Source organism: Melospiza melodia, chromosome 2, assembly GCF_035770615.1.
Source record: "Melospiza melodia melodia isolate bMelMel2 chromosome 2, bMelMel2.pri, whole genome shotgun sequence".
NCBI lineage: Eukaryota > Metazoa > Chordata > Aves > Passeriformes > Passerellidae > Melospiza > Melospiza melodia.
Genome location: NC_086195.1, coordinates 12,272,423 through 12,293,745, shown reverse-complemented (window position 1 = coordinate 12,293,745; position 21,323 = coordinate 12,272,423). Strand labels below are relative to the sequence as shown.

General features: G+C 36.4%; 1 protein-coding gene across 3 annotated transcripts in view; it reads left to right on the top strand.

The window, feature by feature from the left end:
• The window catches only part of IL1RAPL1 (interleukin 1 receptor accessory protein like 1), a 668,131-nt gene that overhangs the window by 507,671 nt on the left and 139,137 nt on the right, over positions 1 to 21,323 (top strand). The gene's annotated exons all lie outside the window — the stretch shown is intronic.

Below are 21,323 nucleotides of genomic sequence, written 5' to 3'. Positions count from 1 at the left end.
TTGAATGATTCAGGCTATGCAGGTAAATTTCTGATATGCTGATATACCGTTTTTTTTAGAAACTATTGCATAGAAAAGGAGACGTGTAGCATGTTTCCTTCTAGAGCTTTCTATTGTTCTGAAGGTATTGTTTCTGATACACTGATTCAGAAAATCTTTCCTGGATGCCAGCCCTAAATGATTTTAGGTTGTTTGAACACAAGACTAGGGAACAGAGAGCAAAGTGACTGCATATTTGTTTTTTTAACTAATGTGGCTTACTGAGATATTTTTGATGAAATAAAAGAAAAAACAAAACCAAAAGGCAGAACCTTTCTGGGTTTTGATGTTGTCCTGCTAAATATACTTTATGGTGAGACTATTTCAAGAAGAGTGTAATTATTAATGGCCAGCTAGAAGCTTTTTTCTATGAGTTTAAGAATTAATCTCAGTTTTGATTTTTCATAGTTCTAAAAAATCAAATAATTTGAAAAGAACTGGGTTTGAAAAAGACACTTTTCAGAAAACTAAATAGATTTTGGTGAATATAAAAGAGTAAAGTTGAAAACATCACTTTCAGACATGGATGGGAAAGTCTGACCATAAATTAATGTGATGTTACAGTACTTAGCCTTATATCAAGAAGATACAAGAAAATATTAATTTGTTGTTTAAAAGCCTGTAAAAAACCTGTGAGAACTGGAACAAGTGAAAAAAACTGATGGTTCCCTAACATAAAACTGTGTTTTTCTGCACTTAGATTTAATGCCTTAGTCCTGCTGGATAACCTTTGAAAGGTCTATGTTTCCCTGAGGAAAGCCAATGTTCATTTCTGGGGGTCAGTTCATACCTTGCAGAGATGCAGAATATTTAAATGTTGGAATAATGCCAAGGTTCACTCAGATAGCTGTTGAAGCCAGGAGAATCCTACTCAGCTGAGACTTAGGGTGGTCTCATCTTGTGACTGGTCTAAACATTGCCAGAAAATGTTAATCCTCCAGAATGTATTTGGGATGGTGTGTTTGTCCCTTACTTGGAAAATAAAAGTGCTGGTGGATGCTGGAGAAGTGGAATGGGTGGTAGTCCTATTCCCAAAGTGAAGACAGAGCAAGGAACTAGGAGCTTGGGGCAGTCCAGGATTTCTTTAGCAGATAACAAATTGCTGAGGAGCTGGGGCAATCCCTGCTCTCCTGCCACATTTCTGTCCTTCTCACATCACAGTCCTCCAGCTGGAGTTGGAAATTAAAGAGGTTATGTGTGTGTGTGTGTCTGGGAATGTTCAGGAGGTCACACCTACCTTACAGGGACGTGTGTAGCTCCAGGTGCACAGGATGTACTGAAAAGTCAATGGTGATGGTTCACCTCCAAATCTTCCCCTGTGGAGCAGTGCTGGGCACACTTCTGAGGAAGATCACAGTAATAACAGTGTATTTCCACTGAAAGAGCTACTGGAATTCAGTTCTTAAACAGAAACACCTCCATGCAGTATCTAACTGGAGGTGTATCCAGCTCCCAGGACATATCTAAGACACATCTCATTCATTTGGCTCCAGCACTGCTGGGTGACGGACACATGAGGCATTGTGGGCTCTTCCACACACAGCAGTTAAAACTAAAGCCATGGGATCACAATCCTTTTGGGTTATTATCTTGCTTGGCTTCCATGAAACAGCATCAGAGCAGGATGGGACTGCAGGGAGGAGTTTCTCTAAGGGGTGACCGGTATGGCTTAAGTCAGGCTTGCTGAGGCAAAAGGTGAGAAACCAGAGCAGGAGAATCTGCACACCTCAATCCTAGGAACCCACAGGCTCTCGTCATGCTCAAGGTATCCAGAGCTGATAGAGGAAAAGAGGTCAGGCTCTTCAGCTGGTATTTGGGTGTGTGTGAAGCGTGGCTGTGCTGCAAACAGTCACTTTAGAGAGTCACAGGTATCTTGATATATCGAGGTATCTTGATATATCATCAGAAATATCTGTTTATTTCACCGAATAGTAACCAGAAATGGATGAGATAGAAGGACAGGATAAAAATTGAAGGAGAATTTAATTTCTCAAAGGTTTTTCATGTAAAATAGCATGGGAGAGCTAAGGAATGAAGTACAAAAACCTAGAGGAGGAAAGAAAGATAAGTTTCTGGACTTTATGTTTTCTGTTTGTTATTTCGCTTCCAATTTTGCAATCAATTACTTAATCCTGTTGCAGGGATAAAAAAATTCTAATTACATTCAAGATTTTCTCCTGTTAAAAAGGCTTTAAGGTAGATATGTGACCCCACTACAAACTACTTCTCTGGAAACATCTCCAGATAAAACATTATGTTAAATACTCTCTTCAAAAGATTGTGTCCTGCAAAGCTTGGAGCTGTGGGAAGATGCAGAGTGTTTTCTGCTCTGAGCCCCTCTGTGGTCTGGCAGCAGCGTGGGCCAGGAGAGAAAAGCTGCAATGAGCAGGAGACAGGGCACGGGAATGAGGAGCACAGTGACCAAGGAACTGAGTTCCACAATATCCTTCTTCTTACCTTCAACATGCTAACCAAATCAAATGTACAAATCCCTGATAACATAAGATCCCCTTGTAATAGTAATGAAAACACAAACATAAAAACATTAACACAGATCTGTTCAGGAAGGATTTAATTAACCTTACCCCTTATATATAGTTACCCTAGGACTTTGGGTACAATATTTTTAATTATAGAGTCATGCAGATGTTATGTATTTATGATAGAAGTATATTATATCCATTATCTGTAAATTTATTTTTAAAATTATATTCCAGGATTTTTTATTGGTAACTTCTGAGTCTTTTCAGATTCATCTTTCAGGTTACAATGTTTTTCACACCAACACTGCCCAATATCTGCCCCCCTCAAGGAAAGAAAGAATACTATTAGTCTGACTCAAAAAAATCTGACTTTAGGAACCAGTTGGTTCGTGTCATATTACTAAAGAAGACAAATGTGATTCCACAACAGACAATAATGGATCTGGATTAAAAAATTACAGAAACTAAAATAATTATTTTAAACATATCACAAGCTAGTTAGCCTCTGTCCTCCCCACTTTTTCAGTGTGTCTCCTGGTTCTGCACAAGGCTGTAATTTGACATGCCAAAATTAACCCAGAAATATAAAACTATTTTTGAATTATTTTTAGGTAAGTAGGCGTGATGTTAGAAAAGAGAAACAAACAAACAAACAAACAAACAAACAATCCCACAAACAATCAAACAAAAAAGGAATAACGTATTTCCAGCACAATATGAATGGACCTTAAAGGTAAGTTTGTACAGGAACCAAGAGACTTTCTCTGTCATCTGAATAAAGTGAATTTTCCCAAATTCCATCCAATCCAAAACATTACTTGTGACCAAGTAGTGTTTTTATCTAGGACATTATTTTGATAAAATTGAATTTACTATCATGTAGTGAATTGGGGATTTCTTCTTTCTCACCCTTCCCTGCACAGATTCAGGAAAAAATTTAATGGAAATACTTTAGTATATTATTTCTAAGGCAGTAATAGAAAACAGCTGCCCCATCAGCAGAATGCTGATGCATTTATAGCACCACATTGTCATAAAAATCTTCCACAGAAATTGACCTTGACAAAAGCCATCCTTAACTAGATTAATCAGTAGATGTATAAATAAATTAACTAAAGTGATATGCAATAACTAGCAATCAGTGACTCCTTTCAGGATGGAGATTGAATTGAAAGAATATTGAGAATTTTAATTTCTTCAGATTACATGTAAATGTTCTATCCACTCTGCAATACAAATATATTTTGTTTCATTATATGAAGAATTTCACATTTATATGATTATAAAAGACAGACATCAACTGTCTTTGAACAAAATCAAACTTTTTTTGATCATGTGTACCAATTGGACACTTGCTATTTGATATATTCTATGATCGGATTAACGTAATATGGGCAACAGTTACACATGGGAATAATTAAAACTGCAAATTCAAAATTTACTTCCCCAGTGCCATCTAATTTATTTAATATTTATTTAAGAATTTGGATTATCCTTTCAAAAAACAAATTGGATTGTTCTGAAAAAAAAAGAAAACTTAAAAGACTTTTTTCTGATTGAACTATTTATTGCAAAAAGTTAGATCTAAACAGGCTAATATTTTAAGAGGTTTTTTTCATTGACAATTTTATAACCTCACTGTTCTGAAACAATTTTTATATTATATCAATTCCTGGACTATACTCACCTAGTGAAACATTAGGAAAAATCTTTGCTTAAAATCTCACATAGTTCATGACTTAACTGCCAGCTAGTTCATAAAAAGTGAAATATTTTATATCTAGTGTAAATGGATAAAGAATGTATATGCTATGAGCATATGGAAAAAAACAAAACCACAACAAAACCTCAAGCAAACAAACAAAAACAAATAAAGAAACAAAACTAAAAGTGTTTTTGACAATTTTTCCTGCCATGATATAAATGAAAATATAAACCAACTATTCAGGAAAATCTTACACAGGGAAATATTTATCTGATTGGGGCAGAAGTTTGCATTTTGCTGGTAATTTTGCTGTGTTTTTGTCAATGGTAACAGTTAGATATGCCAAGCAGCTCAAGCCCTGTTGTTGTAGGCTCTGAGGACCATTATGGGAGAGACACATTGAAAATGGAGAGCCTGTGAAGTGCCAGAAGCAGCAATAATAACAGCAGTGAGGGGTTTTTACTAAGTGTAAGCAAATTTAATAAGTGTCTTATTATCTGCTTTTTTATAAATGTGCTCAAACAGGATCATTTAGTTGGAAGGGAAGAACTTATTAAAAAAAGTTCTCTTTATTTCTCTGAAGCAGTGCTATTAGGAAGTTCAGAACATCAAAATACCTACTTGAGCATGGATGTACAGTTATTTTCTGTCAAGCCAGATGCAGCCTGACCAAAATTGCACACAGTCTTTTACATGTTCTACTTTAAATAGGGAAAATATCTTTTAATTTTATTCTTGGCATTTTCAGCTTTCAAGTTACAAAGGCAGAAGCAAAAAATGAAAGTAGGCTCCAAACAAGGGTCTTAACTTAGGAAAAATAAAAAATCTAGTAAAGAGGGTGATAACAGAAGTTTTAATCTCTAAAATCTAACTTTTTGGGGAAAAAAAAAAAGTGTTTTCAAGGTAGCCCACACTCCCATCTTAAAATTTTTAACCTTCAGATTACATTAACCCAACTATTCTGTAGCTGAGGCTGTCCATGAAGGGCCCAATAGAGTTTACTGAAGGGACAGTGAGTGAGTAAGAAATGTTCAACTGCACCAAGGAAAAGTTTGTGGTTAAAGCTCAGTGACAATGTGTCAACTGATTTTCCTTCCACTCCTTTTCCTAATTTGATCAAATCCTAAAAGGTCATGATTAAGATATTAAAAATAGCATATATATTTTAAAGCCTTCTTTTTCTCTCTTTATGCATTTGTGTGTGTCTGAGAATAAATACGTATAGATGTAAAACTAATCTCTCCCTATATATTATATTTATTTATTTATTTACATATGGACAAAATTTGACAATGCATTTGTTCAAGTTTTATCCCACTTTATCAATGCTTTTTCTGGGACATATGTATCTGATGTAATGGTGGAAGAATAAAACCTTTTTATTCGTGCTAGGTTATAATCCATTGAGAAATGTCTGCTCTAGATGCTATATAGAATACTTATCTGTGCTAAACATCTGAACAGGATTTAGTGAAATCAAAAATGTCTGTTCAGTATCTCTGCAACTATGCCAACTTGATTCTTTATGTACAGACTAGATATATGAGAATATTCTATTTCATATTGCTTGTGCAATACAACCCAGTTTATTTTGATAATATGAGAGAAGACTTTGCATATCAGTTGGATTATACTGGATCATTTATGACTTAAACAATCAAAACTTATATGCTCCTTATTCTTGGAGTGAAATATACTGAGATGCAGCAAGACCTTTTTAGGAATGCTCTGTGGCAGACTGCAGGATAGAAATTATTGTAACCAAGATCATATTAATTACACACAGAAATAAATGCAATTTAGGCACATTTAGTACATTTTTTCATGTGACATTGTAGCCCTAGAAAAACTTTAATTTTATACATTTAAAAAATTAGGAATCATATTGTTCTGTGATAATTTGTACCAGATTTTTTGCTTCAAGCTGTACCTAATGTTTCTGAATTATATGTAGGGACTTCATCATATATGATGCTGAAAAACAAACAAGTGCTTATTTGTGTTAAAAAAAAAACCCCAAATCATCATACAATGGTGCTATGCACAAGTATTAAAATATTAAACAGCAAATGTCAAACTCAAAAGTTTACTATTGTCACCATCATTTATAACTTCATTTAAATTAACTAACTCCTCCAGAATTTCTTGCCATAGGGATACAGTTCTCTTGTAAGCTGCAAAGTTAATCATACATAAAGCTCATTTCAAGAATAATGCATTGGAGAAATGACAAACATTAGCACAGTTTTTACCCAGGAATTTACAGTTTTTACAGGAATTATTCTGTTTTCCAGCTCTAGGATAAATGATTTCCAGCCCTATAGGTTAAGTCAGCATGTGCTCATGCGGTTCAAAGAAGCAGAATGAAGCTGCATTGAACACTGGTTTTGTCTCAGACATACTGAGGATTTGGATTTAGATTTGGTGCTGCACACAGGTTTCATTCTGAAAAATCCATCTAAATCTGCATGCATTCTTAATAGCAAAAATTATCAGGGATTTGAGAGCTTGTCAGGTCATTGGAAAATACAAGGTTGCTTGAAGGAACACTGAGGGTCTGAAGGGTTTAAGGTTTAAATGCTTTTGATAAACTCTTATACTTAGAACCTAGTAGTGTGAATATTTTGAAGCAATCAGCTGAACAGGATCTTTTTTTACATTTGTTAACATATGAGTAACACTGAGACTCCAGATTGTGCATTCTGAAGTGCTATTCTTGTCTGTTTTCATAAGATATTATGGATGAATACACAGTCTATATAATCTCAAGATGTAATCAACACGTATTTTTAATAAATATTCAATTTGCTACCTATATAATTTTACATATTTAATATCTGAGGAACTTGGAAATAAAAAAATAATGTTCACAGAAATTAAACTTGATGCCACACAGCATAATTGATATTAAAAAATGAAAATAATTCCAACAGTTTACATATGGCATGTATTATAAAGCTTCATATAGTATTTTTTTAGTAATGAAGGCATGATGAACTATAGGTCAATGCAGTCCTTTGTTTTGGTATAGGCTTGAGAATTATTAGGATAAACATGGTTATTAGTATAAATTTCATATTGACAAATAAGGCTGACAGTGTGTTCAACGTTCACATGCCAACCAGAACTGGTGTCCTGTACCTGTCTGAGAATGCTTTTAAACAAAAGGTAACACAGCAGTATTTTCCACAATCTGTCCTCTTTTAATTTTTTATTCTTTTGCCTGAGATAAAATTGTGACAATAGACTACTTAGGTACTTTTGTTCTTTTCCACACAAGACAGTAAAATATCACCTGAAACAAGAAGTTTATTGAATACTTAGGTTTCATGCCAGTCTGAAAATATACACAAAGAAAAGACCAAATGCAAAAAATCCCAGATGTTAAACACTTGTTTCACTGCTCAGAGGTAACTCTTGAGAACCATGGAGCTAGGAAGTGAAAGGAAAGAGAAGGCATTCAGTTCAGTAGACCCCAAATTTAAATTTACAGGATTTTTTTTGTGTTTGTGAGGTCTCTGAGCTTTTACCTGGAGCTCTGCAGCAAATGTCACCTTCTACTGAATCAGTAATTTCAGCTGCTTCAAGTGTCCTTCACCTAGTTATATGTTAAATTACCAGTATGCTGGTGTCATTCCAACAGCCAGTTTACAACAATTGAAAATATTGGAAAATAAATAGTAGACAAATTTTATATTTATCATAAAAAAAACCCTATCAAGCAACTATTCGTGTTCACTACAGAAATAAATGAAGCACATACTTCAGTTAACCACATTAGGCATATTTAGAAAAATTTATAACAACCATTGCAAAATTACTTCTCTGTACACTAATGTAATGAATAGATTGGAGATGTGAGACTGTGGGGTTATAAACTGAGTTTCTTTCACAGCTTTCAAAGCAATTAATTTGAAGTCATAAATGCTTGTAATTTTTAATCATTCGTTCATGGTCAGATTTTCACGAGATATCTAAGAGCATGCATGGTACATTTCTCCTCATTAAAAATCAAATGAAGACTAGCTTCTTGGTGCTGGTTTTATATGTTTAGGGATTGATACAAAGATACCTATGGGTTTATAGTAGAGAATTTTTGTGGGTTTCTTGTGTGTGGTTTTAATCTCCCATAAGTTTATTATAAACAGAGAATTCATCCCACTTAAATCAAAATTAGAGGATTTCTATTTGGAAGACCTTTTCAACTTTTAATAAAGATATTCAATACTCATATAAAGGAAGACAACTTAAAAATACAGCAACCAATATTTCATTTGTTTAACCTTTGTCAAGCAGCAGTTAACATAGCTGATATCTTATCATAGCAACATTTTCCAAAGTGCCATTTACAGTCTCCCAATGCTTTGGAAAGGTCAGGCACCTAAAAAAGCTTACAAATGCAAATAATTTCCATTATGAGATACTCAAATCAGTAAGATTATTCTTAGTAAAAACAAACAAACAGAAATTAAAAGGCAGAATCCAAGACAAAATATTTTGGAACTGCTGTTGGGGAATAAATTATTTTAAGGGATTTTTTAGAACATTCAGAATACTTACTATAGTGGACACACATGCAAATGTGTTACCAACAATAATAGCTCAACCTATTTTATATCAAAAACTAAAATGAGTACTAAAATGTTATTGTAGTAGTTACTGGAGGGACAAGACAAGGCATAACTCAGTGTAGTTGAAAGACTTTTCTGAGTTGATACCCATTACAATTCACTGCCTGCATTTTAGTTTTATGAATACTCACCTTTTCAGAGTTGTTTTATTGGGGGACTTCCTTTTATCAATCTGCCCCTGAGGAAAGGAGGAAAATGGAGGTAGAAAATGGAGTGTGGTTTCCAGGGCAGACTGAGCCACCAGTTCAAGAGACTCCTACATTTACAGCAGAAAGAGGCCTGGGGAGGACAAAAATTTTGCTACTGTTTCCTGCAATTTCTGGCCATGCAAACCCATTGGTCTAGTTGTTTTCTGTTTAAAATTATTCTGACACAGTTGAGCTAAAAGAAAAAAATTACCCAAAACCCCCCTACATAAACCCCCTTTTAGAGTAAGATGCACAAAACCCATAAGATGCCAAACTTCTGCTGCTGTCATACCTTTGTGTTCCTGCTATTTATACATTATGAAGAGTGTTCACTTTTTCAGTTGTGATCTCTGGCTCAAATAGGCTCCTGAATTAGTCAGTGGAGTCTCTTGAGAGGATACAGACCTTCACCTGGCAGCTATGCCAGCCATTAATGGTGTGATGTTTCATGACTGCTTTAAAGAGGTGCAAATCTGTGCTGCTCTGACACCTGCCTCCCCTCACACTCCTCTTATTTCATCCAGCTTCAGCACTCTTCCTTGCAAGGCTGAAAAGCAATTTAAAGGAAAGGAAACCAATTTAAGCTGGATAACTTTCTGTACTGATGGTGCCATGAGTGCAGCAAACCCTCATGCCAATACATGGTCAGAGTGAGAACTGCAGCCAGGGAGAAAAGGTGGAAGAAGGTGTTTTGACTCAAACTTATTATGAAACATCACTCTAAGTCTAGACTTAGTCACAGTAACTTCCCAAAGAATATCAATTTAGATCAAGAGGCACCTGCATTATATAAATCATATCACACCAGAGCGGAACTGCTTTGCAGCTACCTGCATCTTCCCATCACAAGGGCTTTGCCTGGACTTTGGCAAACTGACAACTTGTTGCCTTCCCTGTACAGGATTATAGAGTATTTTTTTTCAGACATCTGAGATGACAAAGCTGAACTTGGAGTGTGTGAATGTGTTCTGTCATGATAACTCTACATAACAGGTGAATGAACACCAAATTCCAAAAATATATTAAATATGGCTTTCAGAAACATTTTATAAGAGGAAATGGAAATGGTGAGGTATATCACAGAAATTTATAGCCCAGGTTTTCTAATATGTTTACATTTTTGACTGCTAAATTTTTTGAAATGTAGGTCCATTTATTAAGATAATGTGCTAATGATTTGCCATGAGCATGATGAGGACATCATTATTTTGATATTATTTAAAGATACATTCAATTACACCACTACTTATTTGACTATCTTGTATCCAGTTAAAGAGGCTTGAGAGCAAAGCAGACATTTAATTGTGATAAAAGCAAAAAAGGTATTACTCATAACAACTTTTTAATTAGATGTTAACTTTTTTTAGCCATTGTTCTTGCTCCATCTCCTTTTTACTCATCAATATGAGTAACAAGCACATTGGATGATGGTTCTTGTTTTTCTGCAGAAGTGCACGTGATAGATTAATGATACTGAGAACAACATAACAAATAATTTTCATACTTCCACAGCTCGGAAAAATTGAAAGATAATTTTAATTTAGGAAGATGATATTTTATTTGGTACATTTTCAGTCTCTTAATGCTATCATGTCAGAAGACTTTCAGGCATTTTTTTAGTTTTTCCTCTTAGTGGTATGAAAAAATAAAGCTGTTTCTGCATTTGAAACGTTTCTTTGCTATGAAAAATGCATTGATTTGAATACAACTGCAACAGTAAGATTGTTGACTCAACCTTATCTGTACAATACATTGAAAAAGTACAATTCATATAATACATTGTTATGGTAAATGTAAGGATTGAGTGATATCTTATTTTTACTTTTGTCTGACATTATGTTGCAGGCAATTATCAGTGAAAATGGTTCCAAATTGTCATTTTTAATTAGTAATATTTTGAAATGCTTTCCCTTTCAGTCAAAGCTATATTTTTCTTCAGGAAAGTTGAGGAGCTGCTGTGTCTTCACTGCTCATGCCAAACTACCAAAGCCCCACTCTCACTGTGTTCAGTGAGTCTTTGCACACATCCTTTTTCTCAACTCCATCTTCATGTAATCAGAAAATAGAGTTCCAGCCTGAAGCAAACCAAAAGAAAAGACTCTACCCAGTCAGTATCTCTCTGAGTTTGAGGATCCCCTCTGCTGAACTTTGCTTGTCATTTAGAAGTGTTATCTTTGTTATGGCAAGATGGTGTCACTGCCTGATCCATCGCCCACCCCTCTGCAGTACCCCTGCCCCAATCTCTGGTTTTGCTTTGTGGCAATCTGTTAACAAGTGTGGGTGTGGACCAACTCCTCTGAGCTGTCATAATATCCCAAGGCATGAAATGTAATTCACGAGGATCTGTGTCCTGAATTCAGTATGATTCATTCCGAATTAACCTAATGGATGAGGAGACACAAAGTGTTGAACTGCCGGTAGGAATTTACAAGCAGCCCACAGATGGGAAAATAAGGAGTTCAGTAGTTTGAGATGTCAGAAGAGGGAAGCTGGTGCAGGTATTGCTGGTTACTTCAAAGCCACTTAATTTGGGTCTCAAGTGGGCCTGACTTGTGGATGAGCTGAGTCTCAGTTCTTGACCCCAGCAGCATTTCCTGAGTCATGGAAGGTAAATCATTGCTGAAGTTTAAGGCTGTGGGGTTTTCTTTGCTTTCCAAAAGGCTCACAGTACTTGTGATCACTTGCTGTGGCACAAATGTTTTGCAATTCTTTGACACACACATTTATGATTTAAAGAACAATATACAATCCTTACTAAATAATCTAATATCGTGTTTGTCTATTCAATATGAAAAAGCTTCTTCACTGTTAGTAATGATTAGTTTATTTGTTTATGATCGGTAATTTACCTACCCCCAAATACATTATCTATCATATAGGCAAACCTGTAGATAAATTTGCCTTGATCATGAAAATACAACATAATATTATATTTAAATTAAAACTCTGGGGGTATTTGAAAATTAATTAGGAAACCCAACACAGGCAATAATCTAAAAATTATTACCAGCTGTTCCTGGGCTTCATCTTTTGCAGCACAGAAATACATGCAAATAGATTAAAAGACAAAAGTGTTAAAATAAGTTTTTTACAGTCCCAACTAGAAAAAATGGGACTAGAGGGTCTATAGAATGAAAATCCAATGATATGTATCATCAGTTTTATTCCCTAGTAAATTTGATACATAATATTTTAATGAAGTATATAAAAAGATAAATTATTTTAAAGCCAGCAGTCTACCTTTAAAAGTAGATTTTTTTAAAGGGAAAATGTTTGATTGGCATTCACATATAACCTATGTATATTATAGGCATAAATGGGACCAGATTACTGTAGCTGTAGACTTTACAGGCTGTATGGAATAACAATAAACTAAAAATCCAAACATTTTCTCATGCAGAGATTAAAACCCATGTCCTGCATAATTTTCCTTATGGTAGTAAGCCATAAATGTGTTTTGAAAGACAAGGAGAAGTTGGATTTTAAGAGTTGTGTGTTTTCTAATAGAGAATAAAAAATATTTTTAAACAATTGTTAAATTTTGTGTCTTAAATTAAATTGTGTCTTAAATTACCTGTGTCTTAAATCCCTTTAAAATTAAACAGAGGAAAGACCATAAAAAGACGGGGTTTGTTTCTATAGCTTTCATCCTTCCTCATGCACCTGTGCTACTCAGTTCTGTCTACTTAAACATTTATCTAAAGAATATTTATTTTGCTCTAAGACTGGAGAAGGAAAAAATAAAAGGAATCAGTCAATAATTAATAAAGGTCAAGACTTGTAAAGGTCTGTGCTGCCTCCTTAAAAACATAAGATGATAACAGGAATAGGTGGCTTGAGAGAGCATCTCTGATGTGCAGCTAAATTAAATAACTTATGTAGCACTAATGTTAGGATTTTTTTGCTTTAAAGACTAATCCCGGGAAAAAGTGACTGAAAATCTATACATTAATTTTGATTTAAGTAGAAAATACTACTAAGCATGTTTAAATTAAACATGTTTTTCTTAAAATTTCACTTTTAAAAACAAACTGCTTGGAGTCATAAGTTAAAAATATCGTGAGGTAGAAGTCTGGCATATTTAAGTAACGATAAGCTTATTTCAGAAGCGTGGTATTGGAGGGCGTTGTAAGAGTTTCTCCTATCTCAAATTTCTTCTGATTCTCTAAAGTTAATCATCTTCAGTTGTCTTTGCAATTCAAACCCTTTCCAGTACATGAGATTCAAGATTGTGATCTCTGTATGGAGATAAAGGTTTCAGAAGCCTGAGGGCAATTAAAACAATTTTGTACTAGAAAAACAATATAATTGATTCTTTAAAGACTTAAAAAGCACTCTCAATATTTTATGCTAACTGCATGTGAAATGTACCTTCTCTCCTTCCCAGGCTTCACTGACCAGAGGGCTGTACACTTCTCCCTTTAATAATCTTCCTTGCCTGCTGGAGATAGAGACTTACACCCAATACTGCTACCACCTATTTCCTTCCCATAAAGGGCATAGCCCTTTTTTGTGGTTTTGTGGATTCCAGTTCTGTTTCTTACTTTTCAAACATAGCTAGCTTTCTCTATTTAGACAGTCTCTACCACATTTATGATAAATATTTGTCTCTTGTCCTGAATAACTGTGATTTTCTAGTCTGGGTTCTGCCTTCTTTTACTGTTACTATTCTTGAGAGTTATTCTAATGTAACTAATGGAAAAGATTACCTGGAATTCAAACACTGTGCCTTTTGCAGAGCTATAATACCTGCCAGCAATGGACTGTTCTCCACTTTTCTATCTGAGAGTTCAGTTTCCAATTAGTCTCTGGTTATACTGCTAGCAGAGGTGGGACAGACACTTCTGGTATCAGTAAAGCAAGGAAGATTTCTGTGAAAGGGCATATTCTGGAACAGCAGAGTCTTCACAAGTGGTAGCTCTGGTAATGAAAGGGACTTCCTCTCCTGCTGAAGTTTCACCCAAATACTCTGAGAGTAGAAGAGACTTCTCCTTCCCCAGTATCTTCCATAAAAGTGACAGTCATTGAACACAAGAAAGTCATTATCTCAGAAACATCCTCATTCTCCCACATACTTATGTTAACGCATCAGAAATTCAAGAACTCTGAACTTCAAGAATGTACCTCTGAACATCAAGAATCCTCCAACACTCACTTGTGCATTTCATACATGGCAGATATAGCTAAGACAAGTATCATCTGCTTTCAGACCACTTATCAATGAAATACATTTATTGATGATGGCCAGATGGGATGAAATGTAACTGAAATTATTGCTTGATTCACAGTCTCCACATGAATTTCTATATCTTAGCTCACCCCAAAGACTGCAAATTTCTTGAGGAAATCCTTCTATTCCGCTATGTACAGACTCTGTAGAGCCACACCAACCAGTCATATCTGGTCATGGGAGCTGCTACCACAAGAGCAATAATTTTTTTGCTTTTTCCTTTGAAAGAGCTTTAGATTATAGTTATTGCTCCTCAGGTCCTCCTTCTTCAGTGCACACCATGAACCCTATATTGGTCTAAACCCTGTAAAGGACATTGCCTTCTTCCTCATTCCCTTACCACACTCTTCTCAGACAAGAAGAGAAAGAAAGGCAATGAGTAAACTTATTCTATACACTAAAAATGCCACTAAAAATTAAACTGGATAAATAATAAGTTCTATACAATATATTCAATGCCTTTCTTATTAGAGGACATTTTACACCTGCCAGGCATCCCACAGGGACTCTACAAAGATGGAAGCTACCAGTGAGCCTTTGTAGTTTTCATTTGATTGGCATCTCTGGATACTGAAAACTCTTTCAGGTTATGGAGTAATCTCAGCATGAGTCCTTGCACTAAGATCCAAATACATACTGCTTAGCATAGTTTTCATTTGATGTTTCAGCAAATTTTCAAGGAATCACACCATGGGTTTGGGTGCATTCACTATCTGCCACACTGCCAATTTTAGTGGGAAACAAAACAGAGAATATCTTCCACATGCAAATGTGCAGTGGAATCTGTAATCTCTGCAGGAACTGCAGATTTCAAAGCAGTATTTATTAGTACTCTGCTCTACACTGATCCCAAATGATCCCATTATTTGCAGGCTGAAGCCTCCTTATGTTTTAGCAAAACAGAGAACACTATCTTACTTCTGGAAGGGATTAGGTGATGAGTAACTAGTCTGATATGACTGATACTAAAAGCATACTATGGAGTTTGGCCCACCTGATTTTTAATGATAATTGTGGCATTTACAAATAGTCCAATAAGTCAGATCTGCTGTTCTGGTCAAGTTCCAGTGAACAACCTAAACTGTAGAAATAACTTCAGAGGAATTTGCAGTGTCCCTGAAAGACCTCTAGTCAGACAACTGGCTCTGAGAAAGCTGAAAAAATCATGTGGCAATTAGTGCAGTAAATAAGAAGTAGATTAGGTGTAGGTGTAACGGGCATAAACTGAGAGCCTCCAGCAAAATGAAAAATACATTTCATTTTGTACAGCCTGTTCAAAACCAGAAGTTCAGGCATCAGGCAGTTGGAATGCAGGAAGCCCACAAAATCTCTACAGGGGTTGAGTTAGAACAAGTAAACACTGGCAGAGAGCAGGAAAGGAGAAGGGAATCTTGGGGTGAAACTGAACCACTTCAGTCCTTTACAGAGAACATCATTAGGACAGCACATGGTGCCTGTATTGTGGCAGAGGGAAGGGAAATCCACAGACTCTCTCTTTGGGGTACTGGAACATGATACAAGCAACAGCTAAATGCAGAAAAGAAGGAGGATGTACGTTGTGTGGTTGGGTTATGACTCTAATGAAAGAGCAGAAAGAATCTGTCTTGTTCATGAAGCCAGGATGACAACACATATTTAGTGAGAGATTCCTTAATAACATTCTACTTAGGTTAATGTCAGCCTGCAAAGCTAATACTGATTTCTTCTGTTTCTTAGATAAAAACTGAAAGAAATACAAATAAATTCTGTTGCAGGAAATATATTAATGTGTGAATTATATTGGACCATGATGGGTATATAATTATCTAGTTGTGTTTCTGTTGAATACTTATACATAAAAGCAGATTTCAATTAGTAGGTATCAGAAAATAGGATGCACGTATAAGAAAATAGGAGAAAAACAAAGAAAAATAGATAAGATGAAGAAAAAAGGTGGTCAGCAAGTGCTCTGTCTTTTGAGAATCATTGATAGGGCACTCTTCACTTGGCCTTTGAAGCTTTGGCATTTCAATATCCATTTATCTTAACTATTGTTTTTCAGTTTAAAACTTATTACTGTCACATAAGATTTGCGAGAATGACTGCTCATGACTAAAATCAGCTATAGAGGATGATGTAGACCCTGCCTGAGGGAGAGCTCTGCACTATCTTTGACAAGGGTGTGCTTGCCTTCTTGTTTCTCTGTACCTCTCATGGACCATTGCATTTGTTTCTGTATTGGTCTGTGATAGTCTGTGCCAAATTCTCTCTGTTGCTCACATTTTTTTTTCTGTGTTTGCTAGTAAAATCTGTGCAATCATCAAATCCAACTAGAACAGGAATGCTTTTAGAGGCCAGAAGTAGTTTAGAAATTATCATCAGGTAGAGAGTCTGTTCCTGACGTTTCAGTGTCCACCCCTGCCCCTTTACATATATTCATTCACCCACTGATATCCACAAACAGTTCTTTGATAAAGAGAGATTTTGTCAGGCAATTTGTAACATTGACAAAGCTTTGATAACCTGAGTCCTGGAACTTCCAGGAGCTAATTCCTCATTAAAGTTTTGTCTCAGTTGATCGAAACGGCTGAGAAATGCATAATTTTTTTCCCCCCAGAAGTAATTTGTGTGAATCCAACTCATTAGCTCACCAGGCAAGGCTTTTACGTAGGGTCTAACTATAGGCCACCAATATTCATATTGTAGTCCTCACAGAGAGGCAAAGGCTTAGGTTAGTTGCAGAAAAGGAATTACTGTGACCTCCCAGGATGGGCCAGGAGCTGTGGGCACTTCCTCAGTGATCCTGGTAGTCTTTTGTAGTCAAGTGACCTTCCCTTCCCTTCCCTTCCCTTCCCTTCCCTTCCCTTCCCTTCCCTTCCCTTCCCTTCCCTTCCCTTCCCTTCCCTTCCCTTCCCTTCCCTTCCCTTCCCTTCCCTTCCCTTCCCTTCCCTTCCCTTCCCTTCCCTTCCCTTCCCTTCCCTTCCCTTCCCTTCCCTTCCCTTCCCTTCCCCACTTCCATTGTACACATTCAGGGCTATCCCTTGTAAGGAAAGAGCACAAAGAGCCATTGCAGAGTTACCAAAACTAATCAATTCCTTGCATAGAGCTGTCTCTTTCAGGTTAGGGGTGTCATTAGTCAGGAGGAGTTTCTTCAGTGTCCCTGTAACAACTTATTTTGAAAAATGCTGATGAAAAAGTGCCCCACAGCTTGAGGTTTGGTTGCAGCAGAGGCACAATGTCAAAGTCATGTCAGAATGAGAAACATGAATGCTGCTTGAGTCTAAGTGTCTAAATAGGATAGGACAACCATGATAAAGTCATATTTTTAAAATCAAAATACATATCTTTAAAGGGGAGGAAACAAGATAATCCTGGTTAAGTAGTCATTTCCTCTTATGCCTGCAAGGTATGAAAAATGGGAAATATTTTTCCATTAAAAGCTGTGGGAGTTAGTGCTGAGAATATTATATTTACTGGTAACACTTCCTTCTTCAGACATAATGGAGTACATAATAATGGGTTCTTAGCTTTCCTGACATTATCACTGTATATAAAACCACTGGAGTTTTTTTTCCATTTTTAAATTCTGAAAAGGTTTAGAAAATCTTTTAATGAGTGCAACATTTCAAAGGATTTTTATATATGTGTGACTCTTACAGATCTCTGTCAAGGGAATACAAGACATGAAAGCTGAATATTTAACAACTCACCTCTTTTCCATTAATCACCAAGTTGTCAGGAAAGCACCTTTACAGGGATAAAGGGCTAATATCAGAGCAGCATAGTGCAAAAGCAAAATGGGAATCCTTGGTTATTTCAGAGTGGCTACTTATTGTGGAATGTTCTCCAACAGTAAAAAGTTATTTTAAAAAAGCTGTTAGAAAATAAGCTTTAATCAAATATTCATAAATTATTTTAATTTTTAACACATACCCTTTGTGGTTTCTTGTTCAGGTCTATAGGTACAACAGATATCCTATAATTTGTCCATAATCTATATTTTCCAGGATATTTCATTATTTTCATAGCATGAGCAATGGGTACTTAAAATATGATCTCAGGACAAAAAAAGAAATGCAGGGAGGACAGCAATTTTCTATTGAGTCACAGTATGTGAAATATGTGTTCTTCTTTAGGCAGAATAAAAATCTGAGTCAAAGGAAGATAGAAAGCTCGCTTATCATGCTGGTGCTGGGAAAACTTGGTACATGAAGCTCTGTTGGTCATGCAGCAAGGAAGGACATTAGAGATGCTGTGGGCATCCTCCCTCCCTATGGAAAATAACTTACTGCTCACTTTTGTCCCCAGCATTTGAAATAGGGCTTCTCCAATGCATTGACAAAATTCCTTCCCTTATATAAGAAGAGTTTAGGGATTTTCTAATTCCTATGTCCTGAATCGTGGGGATATAAATTACTTCTTTGTACCTATTTGAGCAGCAAAGGTAACTCTTTTATATGAGACTCTAGGTTTTAATGTTAAGTGAAACCTTAAGGTCTTCCATGTTTTTGAAAAAAATTTCTCTAAAAGGGTTTGATTTAAAGCACTAATTCCATGTGATATGTGCACAAGGATTTTCTTTAAACCCATAAATATTTTCAGGCTGTGTAATGGAAATATTTTCATGAGAACTATACCTAATTTGTGATGAAAGAGTAAAAAAAACTAGGTGGAATACACAGAGAAAGGAATTCCTTGTAGGCTTACCTTAATCTGCTTGTTTCTCTTGCATATCTCAGGTTGCCATCCCCATGGGTAAGCAGGGCTGACCCTCTCTAAGTGTCCCCTCATTTCAGTCACCACACACAGGATGGTGACACCCCCATCTGTGCCCATGGGGGTAATGGAGCCATTTTGTTAAAACATTCAACCTCCACCCAGGAGAGTCCACCTCCTGGTACAGAACCTCATGCCAAAATGTCTCTTTTAATAGCAAATACATCCACCTGCTTTGCAAAGGCCAGATGATCTATTGTAGTGTTATCTCTTACAGTGTCCTGGGAAGAGAGATCCAACATGGCCATTCATGAATAAAAGCTACAGGAACTGCCTGCCACTCTAAAAGAATCTACAAATCATAACTCAGCAGTTAACACTGTAAATACTGTATTTCAGTTTTTATAGAGGAGTTATGCTTTCAAAGTATTCAACAATTTCATATTGTAAATTATTAGAATCAACAGCACTGTGGTCCATTTTTCCTTCAAAAGAATTTAAATTTTTTGCCCCACCTCCTTTTCATCTCTTAATATCTGTGTCAGATGGGTTGCTATTTCCATCAAGTCTGCTGTGTATATGAGCTGCTCAGTAGCAGTGAGGGGTGGATGCTTTCATGATGCTGTTCACTGTGTTTTTTCATCATCCTGAAGAGATTTATTTTCTTATCCTATTTCCACTCCTATTGCTTACTCTGCCTATATGGCTGTTTCTGAAGCTGTTCTTTCAGTATTTGTTTTATAGTTTGTCTCAGAAAGCTGTTAAACTAGTGACAAGCAATCTATCAATAGGGTGATAGCACAGCAATTTTAAATTTGCATTAGCTGAAAGATACCAGATTTGCTCATTGCTGAAGCAATTTTGTGACCCAACCATCTTGTATATCCTACTCCACCTGCAGGCTGGCCTTTTCCTGTGCCTCTTCACTTCCCCTGTGTCTAGAGTAACAATCCTGTCTTTCCCACCCTACCAGGAGCTGGGATCACAAAAGTTAGGTTTGTTCTTTCCCTATTGCTGCAATAAAGTTGCTCAGCAGCAGCACAAAGGGTGAGATTCTGGGTCCTTAGATGGTTTGTCTGGAGTGCAATAACCTTAACAGAGAGAAGGGAAGGAGAGAATCCCAGGGCTGTCATGGGCTATGACGGAATTTTACCTGTGGAGAATCTTGTGCTCTTAAGGACATTAAAGATGAGAGAGCCATGGCCGTGGTCATACAGTCATTTTCTGACCTGCCTTAGTCCTTTGTGCATGAAGGTGATAATAAATAATGCTGAAGCATTGGTGTTGGTGGGTGGGTGTTTTGGTGGGCATGCAAGTCATGAAACTTCTCATTGGTAAAATTCTACCACTACCCTGAGCACACCTAAATAAAGACACGTGCTTGTGCCTTACTGAGTGTATGTGTGTACCTCAGACTGCCCATAAAAACTGAAAAAGGACCTAAAAATGATCTAGTGGTTGCTGAGGCTTTTGTGCTTTTTGCACATGCCAGGCTCTATCCTGTACTGTCCAGTCTGCCCTAAAGCCCAGGTTTGGAGGCTCTTGCACTTGGCACTGGACAGCTCTGCCAGACAGGTAGAACTTTGTGATTTGCAGCAAACTCACCAAAATTCTAAAAATCAGGTCTCACATTTCTAGGTTATACTTTGGCTATTTTTATTTTCCCCCAGGGTCCTGAATTCCATCTCAAGAAAAGCTGCTTTAAAGGTATCTCTCTTGTGGAATCTGTCTAAAAGCCGTACATTTTTCAGGGCCAGAGGCAAAATCAAATCTCCTCCTCTCTCCCAGTCCAGAGGCAGAGTGCTCAGCCTTTCCTTGTGAAAGATTCACAAAGGTGCTCCCAGGGACTGTATCCTCAGTAATCCATATATTGGTCACTGAAAAGCCACTGCAATTACTGGCCTGTGTATTCCTGGGATGAGCAGGGAACAGGAATGCCAAGTGGTTCCACTGTGGTGTTGTTAAATGTCAAATGGGATGAGAAGAGAGCCAGCACCAAGCATGGGTAGGAACACCTTCATCCACCTGTTGGCAGTGACTGTCATGAACTTTCCCTGTCTGGAATAACTCAAAGAAAATCAAAAGCTAAATCAAAAGTATTAGCAGGTTGACAAAACAGAGAGCTATGTATTTTTGAACATATTAATTCCTGAATTTAAAAAAATATATATAAGTACACACTTGAAAATTTATTTCTGTAAGGGAACAGTCAGGTTTCAGATTTCTTACTGAATACTTGGGCTCTTTTTCTTATGTGCTGTGTTATGAAGAGCTAAAATATACCCCCAACATCACTACCATCAAATAAAAAAGAAGATAATTGTAATTGTTCATTTCCTTTTTCAAGACTAA